Genomic DNA, 22,306 nt, shown 5'->3' on the forward strand with positions numbered 1-22,306 from the left:
AGCGAGAGGAAACGTCATGAGGGTTCATCCGCCGGGGAACAACGTGTTTGTGCAATAAATTAATGCAGGTCACGTTTCCTCCTCTCTGCTCTCGGCCATCAGATTTTCACAATAAGAGTCTTCATTTTGTTTTTCTCAGACTGAGCTGAGCGGCTCTAAGATCGCTGCTCCAGATTCCCACACTGCTCTTTACTGCTGAGAAACACTGCTGGAATATCAACTGTGAGCACACACACACACACACACACACACACACACACACACACACACACACAGAGCAAACACAGCCTCTCTCAACACGGGTCACATTTTAATGGCATCATGTCGGTGGAGCTGGCGGGCCTTAATAGAGCTCAGCTGAGCTTTGCCAAGTCTGGATTTAACATTCACAGACACACAGAGAGAGTTTAAGCCTGAACAGGGGGGGCAGAGATCTGGTGACGGCACAGAGCGGCCTTTATTCATTGTCAGGTGACTCTGGTTTCTTACAGCGGGGGTTTTATTGTTGTCGGTTTGTCCGTTGTATCGATTAATAATGATAATAACTGAATTCATCTGACTTTGAATCTGCTTGTACAGTTGAACAAACAGCGCTGACGCTGATAATATTGTTAATGAAGTCTGGAGTCTGGAGGCAGATGATGAAGCAGAGCCTCCATGTCAATAAAACTGCTTCCTCCACCTCCCATAGAAATATATATATATATAAATATATATAAATAAAGAAAAGGTGAATGGAAGTGTTAGCTGAGCTTACTGCAACGTTAATGTAGCAGCATTTAACTATGAAAAACTATTGTTTAAGTGCAGGTGAAGGGAGATTAATAAAGAAATAAATGAGAAATAATAGTCTGGATTATGATAATAATATGACCAGATTACACCAAAATATAGGAAGATACTGCAGTTTACCCCCCTCAAGTATTTAAACTGTATCACATGTAAAAATAGAGAAATAATGTTAATTATGATAATTATACAGAATACACACACACACACACACACACACACACCGATGCACACGCACACACACACACACACACACACACACACATACATACATACATACAAACATACATACCAATGTACACGTGCACGCACACACACACGCACACACACACACACACACGCACACACACATACACACACGCACACACACACACACTCACACACACTCACACACACACACACACACACACACTCACACACACTCACACACACACGCACACACACACACTCACACTCACACACACGGGGAGTCCAGCAGCAGAGGTGTGATAAAACGTGTTAATGAATTCAGGTTGTTAGTGATGTTAAATGGAGCCTGACGACTGGCTGACATCAGATCAGCTCCCTGCAGCCATGAGGCCAGAGAGGGAGGGAGGGGGGGGTGAAGGGAGGGAGAGAAGGAGGGAGGGAGAGAAGGAGGGAGAGAAGGAGGGATGAAGGGAGGGATGAAGGGAGAGGAGGGATGAAGGGAGGAAGGGAGGGATGAAGGGGGATGTGGGGATGAAGGGAGGGATGAAGGGGGGATGAAGGAAGAGAAGGGGGATGAAGGGAGGGATGAAAGGAGATGAAAGGAGGGATGAAGGGAGATGAAGGGATGAAGGGATGAAGGGAGGGATGGAGGGGGGATGAAGGGAGATGAAGGGAGGGATGGAGGGATGAAGGGAGGGATAAAGGGAGGGATGGAGGGATGAAGGGGGATGAAGGGATGGAGGGATGAAGGGGGATGAAGGGAGGAATGGAGGGATGAAGGGAGATGAAGGGATGAAGGGAGGGATGGAGGGATGAAGGGGGATGAAGGGAGGGATGGAGGGATGAAGGGAGATGAAGGGATGAAGGGAGGGATGGAGGGATGAGGGATGAAGGGAGGGATGAAAGGAGGGATGTAGAAAGGGATGACGGGAGAGAAGGAGGGAAGGAGAGAAGGAGGCAGGAAGGGGAGGGATGAGGGGAGGGATGGAGGGAGGGATGAGGGGAGGGATGAAGGGAGGGAGATCCCACACAGTGTTTGTGATGTCACTGTTAAATATCAGCGTTCCTTCAGTCACGATGCTGTGATGAACAGACTCTGAGTTTCTGCCACTCAGTGATGCTGCAGAAACCCATAAAAAAGGTGCCGATGGTTTCAGCTCTACTTCCTGTTGGGCTGGAAACTAATGATTATTTTCTTTATTGATTGATTCATTGATCAGTTATATATATGAATACAGACTCCAGATGCATCATACCTGGATACCTGGACCTGCATATCTGGATTTTTCTGTTTTATTCTCCATTGAATTACTGTTATTTTTTAGGATATGAAACCTGAAACCTGGAGCTATAGCGATGGCTCACATTTCCCATGATGCCGTGCTGGACTTAATCGCTTGATGTTTTATGCAAATATTACTGTGTAACATTAATGTAGGATATGTTTGAATGTGTGTGTTCAGAACACGGTGGTTCATGATGGTAATAGTCCTCTTTGTGCTGGTTTATAGCTTTAACCATTACAGAGGCGGCTGCTCCTGACATCACCACTATATGACATCAGTATTTTATTATTTTATTTTATTACAGATGACAGCTCCTAAAAAAACTACTGTTATCTTGTGTTATACTTCATCACTACAAAAAACAACATATTACTGTCCTGCATTACTTACCTTCAGCCCTGATCACATCCCAGCAGAGAGTGGACAGTATGTACCTGCCTGCCAGTCGCCTGGCAACCAATCAATGACAAACGACAACTTTGCTGAATCTTTCTCAACTTAAACGCTATAGACTGATGTTATTGGGGTATTGATCGTGATTATTACTCCTTTCTTTGATAAAGTCGCCTCCATGTTGCTCTAAACGATGAGTGAAGTGGTTTTGAAGCCCCGCTGATGAAGGACTGTGTCATCTGCAGGTGATGACATCATTCAGCTGCTTCCTGTCAGCCAATGAGCAGGTCACACAGAGGAGGAGCAGCTTCCTGGCGGTTTCCTGCTCCGTGTGTAAAAGTGGGCTAATAGAGCTGAGGGGAGGAAGTAGGCCAGATTTAAAGTTAATAAATAAAAGAGGATAACGTAAGAGCAGCGAAGCCTCAGAGAGCTCAGCCGCATTCTGCTCAGTATTTTTAGCTCATCTGACGCCTGAAAACGTTCAGCAGGAAAATGTGTGACAGCGAGACGACTGAGTCTGTAACAGCCGTCAGTCTGAGGTCCCGAGGACGCGGCTGTGGATGTAAATCACCTGTTTATAGACACCTGCAGCAGTGAAGCACCTGAACGCTGCAGGAAGCACCATCACTGTGTCTGCTGTCATCTGGGGGTCAGGACATATCAAATCCAGATCTGTTCATGAATTATTCCATTATTTGAGGATATCAAAGCACCTCTTATGCCATAATTTAACGTTAAATCTGAATGACCTCTTTGTTTAAAATGGGTGCATTCGATGAACTTTAACATCGACTAACTGAATCATTGTTCAGAAATGATGATGTAAAACATGAATGGAGCTGGTTATCGTGTCGGGGCTGGAGATAATGTGATCAATGCTGCCTTCAGACTTGTGAGGTCGTGTTTTCCCTCCGTCGCGATCCTTCAGGCTCGTTAGCTCCTCGTCTTCCTCACAAATCTCTTTAATCTGTCGTCAGAAGGAAACCTGTGAGCTGACAGGAAGATGAAGTCGTGTTTCTGTTTAATGAAAAATGCGCTTCGTAACGACAGAGCATCAAAACAGAGACGTGAGTCTTCCTCCTGCAGATGAATAAGGCAATGACCTAAAAACACACTACATTCTGGGATTTGGTGAACAGCTCGGTGCCTCTTCCTCATGGAGAAGATTTATAAGTTGCAACAAATGACTGATGTTAATTATGTTTTATTGCTTTTTAAAAAATCCCTTTGACTGGTGTTTATCCTCCAGTTTGTCTTTCTGTCTCTTTAATTCAGGTCTGAGATGTTCTGGAAAACATCTGCTGATTAAAAACTTGTGAACATTTACAGACTTTATTTGTTATAATAAGAAACTTTTATTAATGACTTAACTACAGACACAACCAGCAGAAGGGATTTTTATTAGTGGGCAAATCCAAAGTTTAATAGTTTATAACTGACTGTAAAGCATTGGCAAATTATCCATAAACCATTGGTTACAACTTATAAAGGCTTCAGAACTCATCAGAAAGTGGTGAAAACTCGTCCGACCCTGCTGAGAAACCATAAGCGAGCTTTGAACAGCAGCAGCGTTCAACCTCTGCAGCCGCCCGTGAATCCACTCTGTGAGCAAAATGAGTGTTAAATAAAGTTTTCTACAAAGATACGACATATAAAACTGTTAAATATAGAACTTTAGGCTTTTGAAAATACATTTAATGCTTCATGACAGCTTGGCTGCTGGTGTGAAATGGTTTGCTTGTTGTTGCGCTGAAAGCTGCGACTGCATGTTCTCCACATGTAGGATCTGATTTAATGCATCGTGTCGTCTGCTGCAGAGGAACCAGAAATCATTCAGAACGCTGCTGACTTTTGGATAAAAACTGGAAACTTTGCACACTGATACCAAACATCTCGGGGAACACTTTCAAACTGGACCCAGTGTTTCATAAAAAAAACACTGGGTGGCGCTGTGTTACACCAGCATGCTGTTATATTATGTGAGCCAATCAGAAAGAGTCTATAGCCACACCTGCTGCTCAGTGAATCTGGACAGACAGGGCCACTTTGAGCTAATGCTAATTACAGTTACGATGCTAATATGTTGATGCTAAGCAGGCTTATTGTTCACCTTCTCAGCTTGATGTGTTCAGGGATCAGCAAAGCTCTTCAGTTCATCCTGAGGAGGACACGAACCACATTTCACGACAGTCCATCGAATACGCGACAGTTTACTGCGAACCAAACGTGCACCTCATGGTGGCGCCGCAGGAAAAACTCTGCGGGAAGCATAAATACCTGCAGCACGTTTCCAATCCATCCAGCAGCTGCTGACAGGGCGCCGTCCTCAGAGCCACACGTCTCACAATGATGAAACATATGTTAAACTTTGGTAAAATCAGTGTTTAGCTTATTGTTTCATATCGTGGCTGTTTGACTCGTTTCATTCAGCAGCTTCAGCTGACGACTAACATGAGTTCACTCAGTGTGAAAGAAGCAAAATAAATCCAAGTTCATGTTTAAAGTAACATCAAAACGGCTCAAAGAGCTAAATTTAGTGTTAAATCTGCATCTGACTGTGTGGATGAAAGATTTCACCTGGTCACCATGTTGGATTAAATACACCTTCAGGTGTTTGCTACGAGTGCACAAAGTTTCATGTTCTTATCATAAAAATGCTCTATAAGATCTCCACGCCTCCTCCACCCCCGACACAAACACCGACAGCTTCACCTCTCCTCGTACAGACACGTTTATCATGAACTCATTTACAGTTTCACTTTGCTCAGTTAAGTCACTTCCTGTATGATATCACAATGTGTGTGTGTGTGTGTGTGTGTGAGTGTGGGGGGGCTTCTGATCGTCTCTGCCCCTCTGAAATGTCTCCTCTGTTCATCTTTGGTCTGTAAAAATGAAACAGAGTTTTGTGCCAAACACAAGAAATCGTCGTAATCCGCCTTTTCAAATCTCCTGGAAAATGAACGGAGTCACTTCCTGCCCGGAAAGAGCTTCAGGCTGCAGGTTCCACGGGGCAGCCCGGCGAGAAGCAGGGGGCTGCGGACGCTGCACTTGGCGACGCTGGGCGGGGGACGATGGGAACCAGTGTTTGTCGGCGGAGCGTCTGTCCTCGCCGCCGCTGTCAGGAGACCTGGAGGACAGAAACGAGCAGCGTTAGATCACTGAGCACCACGAGCCCGGTGTGTTTCAAGCTGCTAAGTTCAAATAAATAAAAGTCCTGCTCATATCACCGTGTTATAACTACCGATGCGTTCCTGTGAGAGCGTCGGTTTAAAGGTGCGACTGATTTCAATGACTTCTCCTCTGCTGGGTGACTTGTGAATTCCTCCTTCAGAGCCACAATGAAAACCAACAGAGACTTCAGCAACTTCAGTTTATTGCACATCAGCCAAAAAGTCTCTGCACACTTTACGGGTATAAACATCAGACACACGGCGAGGCTGCAAACCAGCGAGGCGATCAAACAGAATACAATAAATAATATAAAACTGACAGTTCAGTTCGAGTTGTGCTCATTAAACCAAGAGCAATGAATGCCGATGTAGAAATAACTACGCATCAGTTCATGTGTAACTTCAAAGAGGCTTTATGACTGAAATATATCAAAATAAAACATATTCAAAGCTAAACTGTGAAGGTATTGTTTCATATCCTCCTTCCTGCTGCTGCTGAACAGCCTCACACACAGACCGCTGAATTAAAAACCACACAGTTCATCCAATTAAAGCAGCCGAGCTGGAACTGCAGCGAGACCCAGAGTCGGTGACAGGCTGGGAATTCATACAACAGCACGTCTCTGCCGAGGGAGGGGCTAACGGGCCGAGTAAACGACGAGCTGGAATATCTACAGAAACTGAAACATAACAAGTACAACTGACTGGAAAGCTTAAGAAGAGCTCGTCAGCCCCTTTTTAAACAGCGTTTCCTGGATAAAAATGTTAAAAACAAACTAAAAAGTCGAGTTTGACCATAAAACTGAAGAGAAACGATGAAAGATGTGGACAAACCTGCAGTCAGCAGTGCTGATGTCCACGATCATCAGACCTGGTCTGCTTGTTTCTGCATCGACAACATGCTGCTGAGTTCATCAACTGTTTCACATAAATATCAGCTTTTTTATTTTCACACATTCCAGCAATGATCAATAATTTTATAATAACAATGTATCAAATGTATGTAACAATAACCATGTATTGTCTGCAGCATTTCAGTGTCGTATCAGCTGGTTATTGATCAGCTCGTTGATCAGCTTCCCTGTTTTTTCGCTCCATCATGGCGTCACTTTTCACTCGCAGCAAGCAGCTGGGTTTTCCCCTCAAACAGCTAAAAGAGAGGGAATCTATGGCTAACATATACATGTATTTTACTTATTTTACTGTAAACTGCTTTATCATCTTTGCTTTTTTTACTGATGCTTCTTATTGCGTTATCTGTTTGCTATCAAGTCTGATACGTACGTCAGTCGTGTGTTCACAGCCTGCAAAAAGGCTGCAGATTTGCAGGTTTAACTGTATTTTCACTGGCGTTTAACTTCAAAATTCACTCTTTTTTTGGTTTATTCTCCATCAACCCCTGAAAATATTCGGGTCCTCAGAGGTGTTGTTGTCGTTCAGTTGGAGGAAGGTTGCACGATCAGAGAGCTGAAGGGATGCAGTTTTCAGCAGTTATATAGAATTGAGTGTCATCTGCATAGCAATGGATGTTTTGTACTGTGCTTAAAAACCTTCGTGGTGACATATGCAGACTGAAAGGCAGTGGACCCAAGACAGAACCTTGTGGTACTTGTGACAGTGTTAGAGTACTGAAGGCTGCAGAGGTCCAGAAGAACAAGTGTTTTTCTAAGAAACAGCAGGTTGGAGATCAGTCGTAGTGGGTGAAGCTAGTTGAGGAAAGAGGTTATTCTTCTATTTATTATAGGGACTGTAAAGAATCAGAAAACATGGGGACAGCAGGAGGTTTATGACATGCAGTTATATGGTATGTATCTTAACTACCAAAGCCTATTCAAGATTACTTTTTATATAATATCAATCTGGTCATTTTCTATAGTTTTCCTGACATTGGGTATTTGTGGCAGCAGGACGCTGTGTGTGGGACAGAGTCAAAGTAAACTACAGTGTTTGCGGGTCTGTTACCCGCGGCAACAGTGTGAGCACAGAGGAGGAAGAGCTATCAGGCTGTGAGCCGCACACAGATGCACACCTTGATGATGTCACCTTTATATTGTCTCTTCATGCCCACCGCTCTCATGCTTACACCCGGGAAACGCAGCCTGTCCTCCACTCCCTGTCCTCCACCCACACTCTGCTCCTCCAGTTCATGACGACTCTTCAGAACGAGTCTCTACAGGTGGGCACAGTTAGGACTGATCAATGATTGAACACTTTTAACTTTAGATTTTTACACTGTGCTCCACCTGTCTGCATCTCACTGACTGCGGACGTGTCCTCCTGAAGGCTCTGAGACTCCGATTAAAAAACGTGAAGCTCACACTTCATTTCTGTCCCCTCTGTGCAGGCACAGCTCTCCATAATTGCTTTCAGGTGAAGACTCACAAGAAGAAGAAGAAGAAGAAGAAGAAGAAGAAGAAGAAGAAGAAGAAGTGGCGGCACCCTGAATTATTCATGTCCATCCTGTTTGACTGCAGCTGGAATCCTAAAGGAGCCGGAGGAGTCAGACAAGGACGAGCTGGATTACACCGAGAACCATACATCACTCTGAACCAGCATCAACATTCAGAGCGTCCCTAAACGCTCCGCTCACAGCTGATTGAACATGGAGGTGAAGGTGTGTTGGAACATTTCAAACGTGTTGTCAGAGCACATATGAAGCATCTCTGCAGGAAAAGGAGGCGCCGCTGCTGTGAAACGCCGAGCTCAGGTCGTCCTCAGACACAAAAACTGTCACACAACATAAAAACCAGTTTCAGTTTTCAGTCCTGTCCTGCAGGACGCAGTGGAGACGGCCCTTTGGTCCACAGGACAATCCAGCATGTTGGTGATACTCTCTGACGTCCATTGAGATTAAATAATATGTCATAAATCAGCTGGAAACAGTCCTTATAACCTCAAACGCCCCGTTATCATCATTTTTAGATGCTTCCTTCAGAATCAAGAGTCATCCAGTGATTGTTTCCATGGTTACAGGGCAGGCAGGGACCGCCAGCAGCTAATGCGCTATGAATTTTTTAATGGTGCAGATATAACAAAAAGAAATCTAGACTAAAATGAAGAACAAGAAAAACAAATCACACGGAAACGCCCAAAAACCTGAACTGGATTGATCCCACAGGGGATTTATTGGTTTTTCAACCTGGACCCTGTTTTCTCAACAACATCTAAAACTGGTCCAGTACGCATTGAGAGCGCTGCAGCCACGAAACCGGCTCAGGTGTAATCCCTCGTAGCGTTTGTGCACCGTTGATGTACGTCCACTAGGGGGAGTCTCATTCTGAAGTCTCGCCAGAGGTCACTTGTTGCTTGTTTGTCAAAATCAGCTAAATATCAGCGATGGCATCGAAAGTCTTTTAGAAAACCTGAAGCTCCGCCTTCCGTGCTCCAACACTTCCTCTCTCCAACACTCACAAGATTCCAGAACAAGACTTAGAGACACAGTACAGGCAGACCAGATCGAGGATTTGTGCCGCCTGCTTTCAGAAGCGACCCCCGCTGCTGACCGACTCAGAACATCGCTGCTTTGAAGTGAGAGGAAAACAAATGTTTCTGTGGAGGTTTGAGTCAAACTGACCTCTGAGAGTTTTCATGTGAGCAGAAAACAAGGTGACAGCACCTGCAATCTTTTCTTATTCTAAAAAAAAAGATGTTCAGCCTCTGAATTTGCATCGTGCTGCGTTCACATTCACCTTCTCTCCAAGGAGAATTGGATTTCTGTCTGATTGAGCAGGCCGTGATTTGTTCCTCCGTCGTGGAAAATAAATTCAAAGCACCTGGTTTCCACCGGAGCCGAGGCTCCGACACACCGACACACACTCAGACGTACAGAAACATGCAGACAGGTGAAGTCACACGCTGCTTTCAAGGACAGAAAAAACCTCCAGGTGAGCCGATGCAGCGAGACACAAATGAGTTCTGCTTTCTGCTGCGACGCCCGATTGCACCTTTGTAACGGCAAATTACCCCCCCCGACCCGCAGACTGTGATGATCGCACACGCATGAAAGAGATGAAATGAAACAGTGCAAGTTTTTAAAGACACACACCTGCACCTGTGGTCAGACTCTCCGAAATGATCTCGTGAAGATCTCAGACCTGTCGGACAGAGCGGAATAAAAGCACCTGCTCTGGGTCTGTGGAGGAACATCTTCATCCCGCAGCAGTTTGAGGGAAGCACAATGAGCTCACAGCGGTGCTTTGCACATGCCGACACACGTTATTAAACTCTGTTCGCGGGTTAGCCTGCGCTTCATTAGCTCGCAAACAAACTATCAAGTCGTAAATTGGCTCGTGTAATTGGAGATTAGAGGAACCTGATTCTCCAGCAGCACAATAAAAACCTCTCTGACTCAGTTTCCTCTCTGTTCACATCTCTGACGGGCCTGACGGACAGAACTGAAGCTCCTCACTTCACACCTTCATATCTCGTTTGTTTATTCAGTATTAAAACCAGAAGTGTAGCAACACTGTGTCACTGTTCTGTTCTTATTAATCAGGAGGACTTCATCCTCCGACAGAGCCAGGCTAGCTGTTTCCCCCTGTTTCCAGTCTTTGTGCTAAGCTAAGTTTAGCTTTGTACTGTATTCTGTAGTGATTTTATATAATCTGTAAATAATACGCTGCTTCAAAGCCTGAAACAATAGAAATATGATGGAGTGATACTTTATTTAATAGAATTTTTACAGGCAACAATAATATTTAACTGTCCATGTGTAGAAATAAAAGTGACTTTTAGGATATCTGTGAGGTGAGTCCAGTCGGCTCAGTCAGGTTCAGTTAGGTGAACGACTCTGCGTGGTGTTGGTTTCTATGACAACACTAACGAGGAAACAGAAGAATCTCACATCCATAAACTGCAAGTTTGATCTGAGATGAGCTTCGAACAACCACGACTGAAAAGACAGCATTAGAGCAGCTTCACCAGGTTCAACCCAACAAGAAACTACATGAAAAGTTTGAGTATCGACTCGGTTATCGAGGTGACGAGACGCCGCTGCAGAAGCACGAACGCGTTCAATGATCGAAGAAAGCTGCGTATGAGAGACGAGCGGCGGCCTCAGGTTCAGCCTGCTGACATAAACTGAACAACATGTACAATCAGAAACTGAAACTGACACCAAGACGCCTCCAGACGTCAAAATAAACTCCTGCTGCTGATTTTACAGGAACCAGGTTACATGAAAACACGTCGTCAGAGATCCAGACAGATCAGAGAGACCTGATTCTGCAGCGTTCTCTAACAAACACAAGCTGCTACAACAAGAGCAGCAACAGCAACAACAAACATTAAAAACCAATCAATCAATAAGCAGGAACAAAACTGTCTGCGGCTCGTTAACGCAAAGTTAATTAACAGCAAACAAATGAACTAATGGCAGGAGAAGAAAATAATGAGAGACTCAGAGGAGAGAAAGGAAGGAGCCTCATCGCGCTGTTAGTTACATCAGTTTAAATCACATCACTGCAAATACAGCAAGTACAGCCGACAGTTATCAGTGTGTGTGTGTGTGTGTGTGCGTGTGTGTGTGTCTGTGTGCGTGTGTGTGTGTGTGTGTGTGTGCGTGTGTGTGTGTGTGTGTGCGTGTGTGTCTGTGTCTGTGTCTGTGTGCGTGCGTGTGTGTGTCTATGTGTGCGTGTGCGTGTGTGTCTGTGTCTGTGTGCGTGTGTGTCTGTGTCTGTGTGCGTGCGTGTGTGTGTCTATGTGTGTGTGTGTGTCTGCGTGTGTGTGTGTGTGTGCGTGTGCGTGCGTGCGTGCGTGTGTGCGTGTGTGCGTGCGTGCGTGCGTGCGTGCGTGCGTGTGTGTGTGTGTGTGTGTGTCTATGTGTGCGTGTGTGTGCATGTGTGTGTGTGTTGTCTGCTGTTTCCATGATCACCACTGCAGCTGGGTGTACACTGGGAAGCGGACGGCCTCGTTTCCAACATAATTGCTTTATGATGAATGGCGGCTGACGAGGAACAAAGAGCTGCGTTACTATTTATTTCACCTCCAAAGTAAAAACAACCCAGAAGTCGTCTCATTAATTTTGCAAAGCTGCGGCTTCCTAGAATATTAAAGCGAGCAACAAAGCCGTTTTTAATATCCTCCAGTGAAACACACAGGTGAGCTTTCAGGTGAGGAGACATTTGTCACAGCTCTAACACCTGAAGTCCACACAGGTTACAACCCAGGAGCCGACCTGTGACGCAGGTAAACTGAGGTCAAAACACCTGAGACGGCTCAGAGAGCACAGGTGAGGCTGAACAGGTGAGGCTGAATATTTCATTCATGAGTATTGAATGAGCCGCCGGTCTGTCACACTGTGGTTCATTATGTTCAGCTCATGTTCATGTTTCTCCTCCATCGTTCTCAGAAGGGTTGACTCGACCTTCATGTCCGTCCTTGTTCTTTTATGTTCCGTCTGTCTCGTTACGTGAAGCACTCGCTTCACGAGGTTAAACTTTCAGCTGCATTTCTTGTATGAAAGGCGCTGTACAAATAAAGTTACAGTAAAAAAACTGGAACGCAGAAATGTTGTTCTTCAGCTCAGCTGTTGTTGTTTGGTGTAGACGCTGGTTTATTGACGTTCAGACAAACAAATGAAGAAAGACGATGAGGAGGCTGTAGCCTTCCTCACAAATGTCTGACTGTCCACATGTTTCTCACCGTTTCAGGTCTGACTGGCGCTCATTAACGAGACATCTGTGGTTTAACGGCACCCGACTGCAGAATTCGTGCCTCCAGCTGTTCGACAGACTAACGTCTAACGATCGCCTTGAAGTAAACAGAAGAGGACGAAAACACATTCATTCACTTTTTACACATTTTCGAGAAATTCATTTGGGAAATGATCCCATCAGCTGTCAGATTATTCAGCTCCAGCATCGCCATCATCCGACTGTTGATGCTGTTTGACAAATTACTATTAGTGCAGTATTACATCATTTACTGTTTTTATATATTTTACTTCTGTGCAGTAGCAGTAACACTATTTATTAATATTATATAATATTATTATCTGAAGGCAGCTAACATTGTTCTTTTTCCACAGCTAGTGGGGCAATTCATACTTTTTACATATTTTTAATATTTTTTTTTCTACATACCTTATTTTTCTTTTATATAGTCAAATTTCTTTTTGCTTGTATAATATGTACATATACATATAGTCTACTTTTTATTTTGTATTCTGTTTTTTTCAAATGTTCTCTAACTCTCTCTATTTTTCTTCCTGCTGCTGTAACGCCCAAATTTCCCCGGCTGGGGAAAAATAAAGTTTTATCTTATCTTATCTTATCTTATCTTATTTATCTTATTTTATCTTATCTTATCTTAAATCTGCCAACAGAGAGAATAATTTCAAAAAAAAAGGCCACTAGATGGCAGTGTGAGAACTTAGAAAGTAAAATAATATTAATAATAAGTAAAGAGACTTTCAGAGTCCTGTTTGTGGTTCGATTCAGCCCTCTGGTTACCGTTAAGAAAAGATTAAATTCAACTAGAAAATTCCCTCTGGGAAATTTTGAAAGGGGTGTGTTTAAGCCGACAAAATTATCTACGTTTTAAAGTTTGAATGAAGTCTCTAGGAGAAACTATGGCGAAGCAGCGGACAATTGAAAAAGGCTGCAATGTGAGAAAACTGCAGATATCAGGTAGTCAGTCCCTGATTAATGAACTGGTCCCAGCTGTGTTTCTGTGGCTTTCTCCTCTGCTTCATGTCTCTGTTAACATGAATTAATGAACTGAATCAATAAACATGAATGGAGCTAATGCTAACGGAGCTAACAGAGCTAACACTAATGGAGCTAACAGCTAAAGGTGCAAATAGAGCTAACGGCGCTAACGCTAACAGAGCTAACTGTGCTAACAGAGCTAATAGAGCTAACGGCGTTAACAAGGGGGCGGGGGGATGGGGTTTTCATTATGCATTTGTCTGTGTGTGTGTGTGTGTTTGTGTATCTGTCATTGTGTGTGACTGCGTATGTGTGTGTCTTCGTCTGTTTGTGTGTGTGTGTCTGCTTGAACTACACAAGCAGCCCAACCTGCTCCTACATGGAGATGTGTCTGGTATATGTGTGTCTGAATGTGTGTGTGTGTGTGTGTGCGTGTGTGCCTGTGTAACTTCTGCCCCACTGCTCCTGAACTAAATCCTCTGGTGAGAGAACCGTACCTCGTATCAGAGTGTACTATAGATCATCGGACTCCCGAGAACTTCCTGAGTCCGACCATCTCCTCGTTTTATTCCTGACACAACAACTTTTCGTTTTATGGCGATGTAAAGACAGGAGGCATTTCTGCTTTTCTCACAAAACAGCTCTGAATTTTAACATGGGACTTAATGGGAGAGCAGGAGGGAGCTGGCTGCACAAAAAGTCTCACTATTTAAATTCAGTAAGTCTCTCAGCTTTTTCGAGGACATCGCATGAAAGAGGACAAGTTTGTCTACAAACTGATCCCAAAATTATGTGTGTAGAGTGTAATTTGTGGCCGTAGCGACGAGAAAAAGAGAAGATTTTAGGATCGTTTTTAGACTCTGTGCCACTCTAGCACGCACTCTAGCGCGAACATTCCGCGCAATACACACCCATTATAATCTCAAAATTTCCCTCCAAACGATCACTGTCATTGAACAGTGACTGATCAAAAACTATAGGACCAATCAAAATGTGGATGAACACACCAATAGACCAGACTTGGGTCTCCGCCCCGAGTCAGGAGCAGGAGCCAGCGCCCCGAGTCACTGGCTCCTGCAGCTATTTCATAGCTGTAGGAGCCAGTGACTCGGAGCGTGCCCCGTGTCCCTAATAATAAGAAGAAGAAACGCGCGGGATTCATAGCTGTAGGAGCCAGTGACTCGGGACGTTGCCCCGTGTCCCTAAGAAGAAGAAGAAGAAGAAGAAACGCGCGGGATAGTAATAAGTGACTCGGGGCTACGCCAGTGACTCGGGACGTTGCCCCGTGTCCCTAATTAAATGCTGAGAGTCTCGTTTGTAGCGTGATTCGCTTCACTTCAGCCCAGAATCAAAGAATTTCCTGAAATATTCAGGAAAGTTTGTCTACGTGGACACAAATGATCCATTTCTTTCGTGACACGAGGAACAACGTGGAATAAAGAGCGAGAGAGTCTTGAGGTGGACGGAGGACTCCCACCCGGGACGCTCAGATTCACACCTGTGAGGAATCGACAGTCGTCTCTGATTGGTCGTTGCTAACGTGACGACATGACAGATGCTTCCTCATGAAATGCACTGGTTAGAAAGTCGTGCTGGAAATGTGCGTCCGTGTGCAGGAATAGATTAAATTTCATGCTGGATCGCTCCTTTACCTGAACCAGGTGCTGCTGGTGCCTAAAAATAACCAGAAGAAGTTCAACAGTGCAGGAGGGACGAGCAGATGCTGTTTGGACGATATGATAATCAGATAATGAGATGTTCTGCTGTGAAGACGACTTCACTGACCAACACTTCAGTTTGATGGAGCCTGTTTTTTCTCTCATAGCTGTTAGCGGTGGCCTGGAACAGACCAGAATCAAAGAGGGTCAGGGTGTTCTTTTGTTCCTACATGAGGCCCGGCGGTACGAAGTCGCGCTGCGGGCCCCGTCCTTCATCAGATGATGAAGGACTCGTATACGACGGCAGAGTCTCATCAGTCTGGAGAGGCTTCAGACTGCGTGAAGGATCACTGCGGCTCTGTTTTTCTCGTCCGCGCTCGTTATACATCACCAATTAAGTCCTCTACACTTTCTGTACGTCCCCGCGAGCCTGTAAAGCTCCTCGGGGCTAATTGAACGTCCTTTGTTCCTCTGATCCTGCTTTCTGAGTTTTAATGAACGCTGATTCCTCTCCTCGTGTAAACACGGCGAGTTTCGTGTCAGTCCGCCCACTCAGAGCCGCGTCTCTAATTTAATTTGCCTCCGAGCGAAGCAATCAGATCTGCTGCCCTTCATTAGCAGACGAGCGTGTTTTTGTGACGCTCCTTTTTATAAAAAAAAAGAGCTTTTCTCATCGAGCGGCGGACGCGGCAGCACGCTGACATCTTTCAGCCACGTGAAGACAAGAGATGAAGAGCGATGAAGAGTGTGAGGCCTTCATCAGCTGCAGGACGAGCCCAGCGTCCTCAGATTCCAGGTACAGGTTCTGTTTTTGTTGACTTCATTATTCAGAGAGCGGACGCCTCGTCTCGAACCGACCAACCAGAACGCAGGACAGGAAGCGCTCGGCGTGTCGATGCAGGACGCCGCCCGTCAGCTCTCAGACAGGAAACACAAAGACAGACGGTTCAAGTCGTCTGATCTGTAAACATCATGCAGAAACCTAAATCTGCTGGAGAAACTCATTTCCTCCATGTGAGCAGGAGACAGAGGAGGCGTCATCGTATTTACTCCCTTACTTCCTTTAAATATCTGCCAACGTGACGTCTGCAGATGTCTCGTTCTGTTCGACCAACGACCCCAAAGATTTTATAAAACAGAGAAATCATAAATGACTTAAATAGTCGATTATCGTCAAATATCTGTCATTTCATATCGTATCTAAGGAACTTACACTCAGTATTTAGTGTTTTGGAAAAAAATTGACTAAATTCTCCTGAATCAAACGGGGAGATATTGATTGACTTTATAATGTTTTATTGATTTTGTATCTTTTTTATTGTCTGCCTGTTCTGTTTGGTCTCTTTTCTACGTCTCCTGTTTTATTCTGTTGCTGGTGTAACGAGGATGTCAATACAGTCTATCTTATCTTATCTTATCTTATCTGACTTCATTTATTATGTGTATTATTGTTATGATTGTAATTTAAGAAGGTAAATAATGACACCTGAGAGACGATGTTAAAGTGGTGGGAGTCTGAAGGCCCTGCTCGTATTGACGGTTTATTTAGATGTCAGATATGGATTATATGGATATGTTGATATGGAAATACAGAGGTCTGACATGGTTGTATATATGTGTACATGTATGTTAGCTGATGAAGGTTTCGTCTCTTCCTCTCTTGTTTTGTTTTGTCGTCATGTTCGCTGGTCTGAGGTCAGTTTAATGGAAACTGTAAATAAACTGAGAAATCTAAATAAAGTATTAATTCAGCTCCAAACATCCACAAATGATGGAATCCAAGAAACTATGATACAGGTTGAAAACTTTAGAGAAAAGTTTTATGCTAGCAGGTGACAGGTGTGCACAGCGCACAGGTGACAGGTGTGTGACAGGTGTGCACAGTGCACAGGTGACAGGTGTGCACAGCGCACAGGTGACAGGTGTGCACAGCGCACAGGTGACAGGTGTGTGACAGGTGTGCACAGCGCACAGGTGACAGGTGTGTGACAGGTGTGCACAGCTCACAGGTGACAGGTTGAGTTTCCTCAGAAACACAATGAAAACCAGGAACTGAACTCTCCCAACTGAAGGTACATCATTGTTCTAACAGACAGCGATGAAAGTGGGAAAGCAGATGATCAGCCTCATCAAACCAACAATCTGCTGGATGAAGATGAAGATGAAGACGTGTGTTTTAAAAATCAACAAATTATGAATGAGCTTTGGTTGATGTGGCGCATGAAGAGGCTCTGGAAACAACTCCTTAATCAGCCGCTGTGAAGAAGAGAGAGTGCTCATGGGTAGCAATTATTCAATCAACACACACGCACACACACGCACACGCACACACACACACACACACACACGCACACACGCACACACACACACACACACACAGGGCCAACAGTGTCCTTGTTAGAAGATGTTGCTCTGTTATTAGAAGCTCATGTTGAAATTAGGAGAAAGAATTCAGTGATTTCCTTCTGCTGTTCCGTCCCTTTAATAATATTTCTGACTGTGTGTGAACGACAGACACCGCCCCCTGGTGTCAGAAAAAAGAGTCATATCATTTTTGTGTGTGGCAGCGATGTGGAGATCAGTCATAAATCCAACAGTGTGTATCTGCACCAACTCTCACCTTTAATATTTAATGCTTCATATCCTCAGTCTGTTTCTGTATACTCTGTGATTCTAATACTGACCCTTTGTCTGTCCTGTGCAGATAATATTGATTATCATTGATTATGTCTGACTGTCCTGGAGGAGCGAGTCCTCCAGTTCATATGAACCAATAAGAGACGGCCTCCACTGGAAGAGATCTTTAATGTGCGTGAAAATAGTTTTACGACAGAAAAACTTGTTTTAGCTCCGACTGTTTTAATTAAAGGATCGGCGTCCCTGGAGACTTTTTTCTCAGGACTTCATCATTCAGATGTCTTGCTGTGTTAACCACAACATGATTTAGATTGTATTGGTTAAATCGTCACTAAATTTGGTGCATTCAGGATGTTCCGTCACTTTTTCTTTAAATTTCATACATTACATTACTCTGCTGCCATCTAGTGTCCTTTCAGATGATTACTTCCATAACGTGACGTATTTCCTGTCATTTCCTGTTGTTGTCAGGGTGAGCTGACATGTCAGACAGGGTTAGGTTCGGCCCGGTTCGGTTCGGTTCTCACCGTGGTGGTCTTGACTCGGCCTCCTGGTTGCGTGCAGGTCCAGCCCGACTGATTGACCAGGAGATCGCAGCCTTCATCGTCCAAACACGGAGTCATCTCACACCACTGTCGAGTCCAGACGATACGAACTGCGGAGGAAGAGGAGGAGGAGGAAGAGGAGGAGGAGGAGGAAGAGGAGAGACAGGTGAGTTCCTCCTGAGAGTCTTCAAACGTTCACTTTATCAGAATTAACCTCAACAACAACCAAACAGCCACTTCTGAGAGGAAATGTCACAACTTTCCATCTCTGCTGCGTCACGGCTGTTCAAACCTTTTTTATTGTGGAGTTCCAACCTTTTTCTAACAACATTTACACTTTTTCTTGAAATCACAGCTTTATTCTCACTAATTTCTGATGTTTATTCTCATTAGATTGTGATTTTCTTTCTCCAAATGAAAAACATTTGATCTTTAAATGGAAACCAAACTAAACATCAGAGCTGATTCTGTTTACTGTACATACCTCCTCTTCATCACCATCAGCTATTTATAAAGAAATAGGACATTCTCACCGACACATTTGCATATTGTGGCTCTCTGATTGGCCCACAGAGAGAGAGGGGAGGGGGTGATGAAGAGGAGGAAGATGATGTGAGAAATTAATTGAGCAGGAACCAGCGAGCGAGGAACAAAGAGAATCACAGGACGTTCAGTCAGAAGCTCAGATATCCTGACTTGTGTGGCTCGAGCTCCAAAAACACTGGATCCTACATTTCCCATAATGCAATGGGCAATGTCTCCTCATTGGACCCTCCCTGCCCGGTAAAAATCTTTCAGCCTCCAGTTTATAATGCAGTGTGTCATAAATGTGAAGTCTAAGCCCAAAATGAGATGACCCTGGTGACATCACTATGACATCATCAGGGTTATTATATCAACCCTCCATGTTACTAACGGTCAGTCCCGAGGAGGTCAAAGGTCAGAGCGACGGAGCAGATGTCTGTGTGACGTCACTTCATGTATGACATACGATAAAAGCAGAAATAAACTGTTGGTGTGTTCAGCAGAATATGGAACAAACATCTGTCAGCTGATTAAAGATGGCCGCTGGTCCTGGAGGGAGAACACACACGGGGGAGAGCAGGAAGTTAAACCTCGTCATGGAGACGAGAGCGACGAGGAGGGAGCATCAAACACAACAACACAGATCAGAAAAAAAAAGCATGAGACTAGAGAAGGGTGAGGGAGGGGACAATCACATGACCTGACAGCACTGGCTTCAAAACACGGATCACACACACGTTCACGTTCATGTTTAATGCAGAATAAATAAACTGCACTTCATTATACTGAACCTGCTAAAGTTCCCGAACAGGAGGAGGTGTGAATACAAAGACCTTCTAACCCAAACCCATGTACTGATTTTAAAAATGAATCACTCAGTGAACTGAAGTCACCACGTTGGGGTGGGGTTAGGTCATCACTGTCGCATGAGAGATAAAAGTTTGCTCGTTGTTTTTAAAGAAGCACATTTTTCCACTAAAATTGCAAATGTATGAATATTTATATATATTAATATAAATGGATATATATTATTGTTAGATATTATTTTATATATATATATATATATATATATATATATATATATATATATATATATATATATATATATATATATATTAATATAAATGTTTATATATATGTGTGTATATATATATATATATTACATGACATCATGCATTACAATGTTATATAATGTTGCATAATGTTTCATGACACAACACAAGGCAACACAAGGCAATGAATGTAACACAAGATCAAAACAGAACAGAACACAAGTGGGATTACATAACATGACGTAACACACATTATCATTATTATTAATATTATTATTATTATTGTTGTTGTTGTTGTTATTATCATTATCATTATTATTAATATTATTATTATATTCCCTGACCTGCCTGAAAGAACGAATAATTTGATTTATGTTATGAACCTCACACACGTGTGTTTGTTTCATGTCAGCTGAGACTTTACATTTCGTGAACAGATCCCCACACGAGCTGATGACGACTCGTTACTTTATTGTAAACGCGTTAAAAGAGTAATTTATTCATCTAGAACAACAGACGGACAGACGTCGACCCCGACCGTCTCAACCTGAATGTGTTGACAGAGACGCTGCTGAAGCTCGTTGGTTAAACAGCAGCAGCTCTCAGACCTGATCCATCTGAGCCGTCAAACAGGAAACAGTCCTGGATCTACAAGACAAGTTCTGCTAAGATCAGGAGCAGAAAACACTGTACTGTTTCTTATTCTGGTAGAACATGGATTTATGGTACATTGACACAGATTATTAGATTATTATTTACATAATTCTTAATATCATGACTTTGTAACTTTTTTAAAAACCTTTTATCATCTTTCTATCTGTGTATCGATCAGCTGGTGCTGCAACAATGTCCCTGCAGGGATCAATAACATTTCTCTAAATCTGAATCTGAATTATCGGCAGATACGACTTGACAGAAGTGTTTGCTTTTCTGTAGATGGATATACGAGTTTTCTTCTCTGATTAAAATGATGCTACCTGACTGCGCCACCCCACAGCGACTCAATATTCAATTAGAAAGATGTTAGAATTGATCTGGATTCCCCCCTTTTTTCCTGCCTCTGATTGGATCATGAATACTCTGTTTGGCTGACAGCACAGAGACAGAGAGCAGGACCAGGTGAGTGGACAGGTAGTCAAGACCACATGGTCGGCCGCGGTTCACACCACATTCATCACATTTATTTACCTCATTAATTCACACACACACACACTCACACGCACACACACACGCACACTCTCACACACACACACACACACACACGCACACGCACACACACACGCACACTCACACACACACACACGCACACTCACACACACTCACACACACACACACACACGCACACTCTCACACACACACACACACACGCACACGCACACACACACGCACACGCACACTCACACACACACACACGCACACTCACACACACTCACACACGCACACGCACACTCACACGCACACGCACACTCACACACACTCTCACACACACACACACACACACTCACACACACACACACACACACACACTCACACACACTCACACTCTCACACACACTCACACACACACACACACACTCACACACACTCACACTCTCACACACACTCACACACACACACACACACACTGCCAGCCTCTCTTCCTGACGTCTCATTTGAACATGGATTCTTCACTCGGGGGGGTTTCCTGCTGTCTGGGCGACACTTCACTGACCCGGTCGCTCCCGTCGTTCCAGCATCGCTCTCATTCCCCAAACTAAATTACTCTCGGCGCCGAGCCGGGGGCCGGACGAGGAAAATGAAAGTCCGTGCGGGCCTGTAATACATAACCAGGTAATCAGTTCTCCCTTCGGAGCGCTGGTGTGATTGTGATAGCCCGTTAGCCCCCAATTATCAAACCAATCTCCTATTGAACAGCAGCTCCTCTCAGCCATGATAATTAAATTCTCACATTGTTCACATCTCTGATCATGATGAAGAGCGAGAGCTCCTCCTCCAGAATGAGGACAGACATCTACGAGAGCATGAAGGGTGATTTTCAAATTTGAATTACAGAGAGCAGAAAGGTTGAGTTAAAGAAATATTTACACGCCGGTAAACCACTAGCCTAGCTTAGCACAAAAACTGTTGGCTAGATTAGCTAAATAAAATGTCAGAGGGTAAATATTAGATTTTGGTCTTAGCTACTGTTCTCCTCCTCCTCCTCCTCCTCCTTCATCTATTTTCAGAGGTAGCTGATGTCCAGACAGTTTAAAAAACGAGATGAGAGATGGAGTGTGAGAGAAATGCTAACATGATATGATGGAGCAGAGGTGCTGAATGCTGATTGGACATCTGCTGATGATGCCTCGAGGACTGACGGTTGTTGGTGGGCCTCCGTCCCCCCCGGCTCGGCGGTGCAGCACTGAGCGCGCTC

Source organism: Chelmon rostratus, chromosome 6 (assembly GCF_017976325.1).
Source record: "Chelmon rostratus isolate fCheRos1 chromosome 6, fCheRos1.pri, whole genome shotgun sequence".
Classification (NCBI taxonomy): domain Eukaryota; kingdom Metazoa; phylum Chordata; class Actinopteri; order Chaetodontiformes; family Chaetodontidae; genus Chelmon; species Chelmon rostratus.